At 39.9% G+C, this 5,691-nt stretch overlaps 1 protein-coding gene across 1 annotated transcript in view; it reads left to right on the top strand.

The window, feature by feature from the left end:
• Tmem135 (transmembrane protein 135) overlaps positions 1-5,691 on the top strand; it is a 175,955-nt gene that overhangs the window by 37,805 nt on the left and 132,459 nt on the right. The gene's annotated exons all lie outside the window — the stretch shown is intronic.

Raw genomic sequence — 5,691 nt, 5'->3', positions numbered from 1 at the left:
TCTTTCTTTCTTTCTTTCTTTCTTAATGGAAGAAGAAAAAACTTGAATTTGAGCCATTTCCTGTGTATTTCAACTGCTAGTGTTGAATGGCTGGGAGAACTTGATACTACTTTCTTAGTTTCTGTCATAGTGACTTTCACTTATTTGAGAAGGGAATCAACTCACTACCATATGCTCTTTGGCATTCTGTCTTTAGATCTTTGGTGGGTTACAAGTTTGTACCTGTATATCCAGTTTTCTTACACTCTGTTTAATTTTCTACTCTGCCTGTGATGTTGTTTTAATTTGTGAAGTGAGTTAAGGATGAATTCTCATGATAAACCTTTAACATTAAAACTGAGTGTGATCTCGTGCTCTCTTATCCCTCAGCTGCAGGATCTCCCTCCCCCCTCCTCCCTTCCCTTCCCCATCTCTCTATGTGGTCATGGCCGGCCTCTTCTACTTCTCTCTCCTCTGTCTCCCCTCTTTCCTCCACCATCTTCTTCCGCTTCTCTCCCCACCTTTGCCCTCTTCCCAAATAAACCCCCTCCTTTTGTGAAAAACAAACAAACAAACAAAAAAAAAGAGTGTGATAATATAATCATCTAAATTCCCAAGTCTGTAGAAATGAATCCAATGCCATGTGGTATCATGTGCATATATAATCCAGATGGCTGCTACATGTTCTCCAGTTAACCTTGTCATCACATTTTTCTTTATTTCTTTTTTTATTAAGTTATTTTATTTGTTTACCTTCCAAATGTTGTCCCCTGTCCTGGCTCAACCTCCCAGAGTTCTTCACCCCATTCCTCCTCCCCTTTGCTGTGAGAGGATGTTCCATACCCCACCTCACCCTCCCTGGACCCCCAGCATCCCTCTTCCCTGGGACATCAATCTCTTCAAGAGGATTAGGTACATCCTCTCCCACTGAGACCAACAATGCAGTCCTCTGACATATAAGTATCAGGGGCCATGGACCAGCCCATGATGTATGCCCTTTGGTTGATGGCTTAGTCTTTGTAAGCTCTGAGAGGTCTGAGTTAGTTGATACTGTTGGTCTTCCTATGTTCTTCCCATTCCCTTCAGTTCCTTTAATCCTTCTCCTGACTCTTCCATAGGAGTCCCCAACCTCTGTCCAATGGTTGACTATAAGTATCTGCATCTGTCTCAGTCAGCTGCTGGCAGAGCCTCTCAGAGGACAGCCATGCTAGGCTCCTGTCTGCAAGCACAGCACTGTATCTGGAATAGTGTCAGGGTTTGGTGCCTGCCCATGGTATGGATCCCAAGTTGGACCGGTTACTAGATGGCCTTTTTTTCAGTCTCTGCTTCATTTTTGTCCCTGCATTTCTTTTAGCCAGGAACAACTCTGGATCAAAAATTTTGAAGGTAGGTGGGTGGCCCCATTCCTTCACTGAGGGCCATGTCTATCTACTGGAGGTGGTCTCTTCAGGTTCCATCTCCCCCGTGTTGGGCATTTTGGCTAAGGTCATCCCTATTGAGTCCTGGGAGCCTTTCACATCACAGGTTTCTGGGTCTTTCTAGAGGTTCTTCCCCCAATCCCTAGAGCTGCATATTTCTATTCATTATTGTGGCCCTCTGGGCTTTTTTCTGTCTCCCCCCATGCCTGATAATTGACCCTCCCTTTTCTGTTCCCTTCCACTCTTCCACCCAGGTTCCTCCCTCCCTCTGCCTCCATGATTATTTTGTTCCCCCTTCTAAGTGGGATTGAAGCATCCTCACTTGGGCCTTCCTTCTCGTTAAACTTCATATGGTCTGTGAGTTATATCATAAGTATTCTGTACATTGTGGCTAATATGCCCTGACCAGTGAGTATGTACCATGCACATCCTTTGGGTCTGGGTTACCTCTCTCAGGATAATATATTCTAGTTTCATCCATTTGTCTGCAAAGTTGATGATATCCTCATTTTTAATAGCTGAATAGTATTCCACTGTGTAAATGAACCACTTTTTTTTTTTTTTATCCATTCCTTAGTTGAGGGACATTTGGGTTGTTTCCAGCTTATTATGAATAAGACTGTTATGAGCATAGTAGAGCACATGTCCTTGTGATATAGTGGAGCATCTTTTGTATATATACCCAGGAATGGTATAGCTGGTTCTTCAGGTAGAACTATTTTAGGTTTTCAGAGGAACCACCAGATTGATTTCCAGAGTGGTTATACTAGTTTGCAATCCTACCAGAAAGAGTATTCCTCTTTCTCCACATCCTTACCAGTAGGTGCTGTTGCTTGAGTTTTTGATCTTAGCCATTCTTATTGGTGTAAGGTGGATTTTTAGGGTCATTTTGATCTGTATTTCCCTGATGACTAAGGATTTTGAACATTTTTTTAAGTGCTTCTTGGCCATTCAAGATTCCTCTGTTGAGAATTTTTTGTTTAGCTGTGTATCCCATTTTTAAATTGAGTTATTTGTTTTTTCGAGTCTAATTTCTTGAGTTCTTTGTGTATTTTAGATATTAGCTCTCTATCAGATTAGGATTAATGAAGATATTTTCCCAATCTGTAGGTTACCCTTTCGTCTTATTGACAGTGTCCTTTGCCTTAGAGAAGATTTTCAGTTTCATGAGGTCCCATTTGTCAGTTGTTGATCTTAGAACCTGAGCCATTGGTGTTCTGCTCAGCAAGTTTTCCCCTATGCCAATGTGTTCAAGGCTATTTTCAATTTCTCCTTTATTAGACTCAATGTATCTGGTTTTATGTTGAGGTCCTTGATCCACTTAGACTTGAGCTTTGTGCAAAATGATAAATATGGATCTATTTTCAATCTTCTACATGCAGACCACCAGTTAGTCCGGCACCGTTTTTTGAAGATGCTTTCTTTTTTTCTGCTTTATAGTATTTATTGGCTTCTTTGTCAAAGATCATCTGTCCATAGGTATGTGGATTTATTTTTGGGTCTTCAGTTCTATTCCATTTATTGACCTGCCTGTCTGTGTACCAATACCATGTGATTTTTTTTAAAATCAATATTGCTCTGTAGTACAGCCTGAGGTCAGCGATGGTGACTCTCCTAGAAGTTCTTTTATTGTTGAGAATTGTTTTCACTATCTTGTTTTTTTTTTTTTTTTCCATATGAAGTTGAGAATTGCTCTTTTCATGTCTGTGAAGAATTGTGTTGGAATTTTAGTGGGCATTGCACTGAATCTATAGATTGCTTTTGGTAGGATAGCTATTTTTACTATGTTAATCCTACCAATCCATGAACATGGGAGATCTATTTTCTGAGGTTTTTCATTTCTTCTGGGAATTGATGTTCTTGTGATACAGATGTTTCACTTGCTTGGTAAAAGTTACACCAAGATATTGTATGTTATTTGTTGCTATTGTGAAAGGTGTTTTTCCCCTTATTTCTTTCTTAGCTGTATATAATTTGTATAAAGGAAGGCTACTGATTTATTTGAGCTAATTTTATATCCAGCCACTTTGATGAAATTATTTAGCAGCTGTAGGAGTTCTCTGGTAGAATTTTTGGGGTCGCTTATGTATACTATCACATCATCTGCAAATAGTGATGCCTTGACTTCTTCCTTTCCAATTTATATTCCCTTTGATGTCCTTTTGTTGTCCAATTGCTCTAGCTAGAACTTCGAGCATCATATTGAATAGATACAGAGAGAGTGGACAGCTTTGTCTTGTCCCTGATTTTAGTGTAGTTGCTTCAAAATTTTCTCCATTTAATTTGATGTTGGCTGTTGGTTTGCTGTATATTGCTTTTATTATGTTATATGATCTCTTAAAGACTTTTAACATGAAGGCTGTTGTATTTTGTCAAAGACTTTTTCAGCATCTAATGAGATGATCATGTGTTTTTTCTGAGTTTGTTTATATATTGGGTTATGTTGATGGATTTTCATATATTGATCATCCCTGCATCCCTGGGATGAAGCCTACTTGATCATGGTGAATTATGGTTTTGATGTTTTCTTGGATTTGGTTTATGAGAATATTATTGAGTATTCTTGCATTGATATTCCTAAGTGAAATTGATCTGAAATTATTATTCTTTTTTGAGTCTTTGTGTGGTTTAGGTATCAGAATGGCTTCATAGAGTGAATTATTTAGTGTTCCTTCTGTTTCTATTTTGTGGGATAGTTTCAGTAGTATTGGTCTTAGCTTTTATTTGAAGATCTAGTAGAATTCTGTACTAAAACCATCTGGTCCTGCTCTTATTTTTGGTTGGGGACTTTTAATGACTGCTTCTATTTCCTCAGGGGTTATGGGACTGTTTAGATACTTTACCTGATCTTGATTTAACTTTGGTACATGGTATCTGTCTAGAAAATCATCCATTTCATCTAGAGTTTTCCAGTTTTGTTGAGTATAAGCTTTTGTAGTAAGATCTGATGATTTTTTGAATTTTCACAGTTTCTGTTATTATTCCCTCCTTTTCATTTCTGGTTTTGTTAATTTGGTTATGTCTCTGAGCCCTTTAGTTAGTTTGGCTAAAGGGTTATCTATCTAGCTGATTTTCTCAAAGAACCAACTTTTGATTTTGTTGATTCTTTGAATCATTTTCTTTTGTTTCTTCCTGGTTGATTTCAGCCCTGAGTTTGGGTATTTTCTGCTGTTTATTCCACTTGGGTATTTTTGCTTTTTTTTTTGTTCGAGAGCTTTCAGGTGTACTGTTAAGTTGCTAGTATATGATCTCCAGGTTTTTTAATGAAGGAACTTAGTGCTATGAGTGAACACTGCTTTCCTTATGTTCCGTAAGTTTGGGTATGCTGTGCCTTCATTTTCATTAAATTCTAGAAAGTCTTTAATTTCTTTATTTCTTCTCTGACCAAGTTATTGAGTAGAGAGTTGTTCAGTTTCTATGAGTATGAGTATTGGGGTCTTGGGGTAAGCATGTCGATCTATGTACCTGGTTATGGCAGACTCCTGGGAGACAGGCTGTGGGGTCTTGGGGTGGGATTGCGTGGGCAGGGTCACAGATTTGCCATGGGTTTAGGTGGAGGTGCAGACCAGAAAGGGGGGAGGGTCCCAAAACCACCCTATCTCTCAGGAGGCCTGCCCTAACCAGAGACACAAGAAGACGGACATATGAGACTACACTAACCAGGGACACAAGATGACTGTCCTAACTGGAGACAATACTGCATACCTCCTAGGATGCTTGCTCTAACATGGGATAGATTCCATGTCTGCTGGGCTCTGGGGGGTGAGGGAGGTTCCCAGCTGGCATCGGGTAAGGATCTTACCTGTGTTCTTGGTTATGGCAGATCTCCTGAGAGTTAGGTAGGCTGTGGGGTCCCGGGAGAAGGGGGCGCAGACTCAGCAATCTCCTAGGGATTCAAGTGAAGGTACAGACTAGAAAGGGGGCTTAATAGCTTTTTAAAATATTTGATAGACACCATTCAGTAGTTTAACTGACAATGGTTAATTTACCTGTAGATAAGCTCTTGAGTTCTATAACAAGTCCATGTATTTCAAGATGTATTTTGTGGGTTAGTTTCCTTTCTTGCTAATACCTGGCAAAAGCCATGTGAGGAAGGGAACAACTTCTTCTGGCTCTTGGTTTGAGGGGACATAATCCATTATTCTGAGAAGGCATGGTGGCAGAAATGCTGGGCAACGGCTGTCATATCTCATCTACTGTCAGATGCAGAGAGATGAGTGCTGGCACTCAGCTTCCTTGTTCCTCTGCCTTCCTTCCTTCCTTCCTTCCTTCCTTCCTTCCTTCCTTCCTTCCT

This window comes from Grammomys surdaster, unplaced genomic scaffold (genome assembly GCF_004785775.1).
Source record: "Grammomys surdaster isolate TR1022 unplaced genomic scaffold, NIH_TR_1.0 242, whole genome shotgun sequence".
Taxonomy (NCBI): Eukaryota; Metazoa; Chordata; class Mammalia; order Rodentia; family Muridae; genus Grammomys; species Grammomys surdaster.
This window is presented reverse-complemented; position numbering and strand designations above follow the sequence as displayed.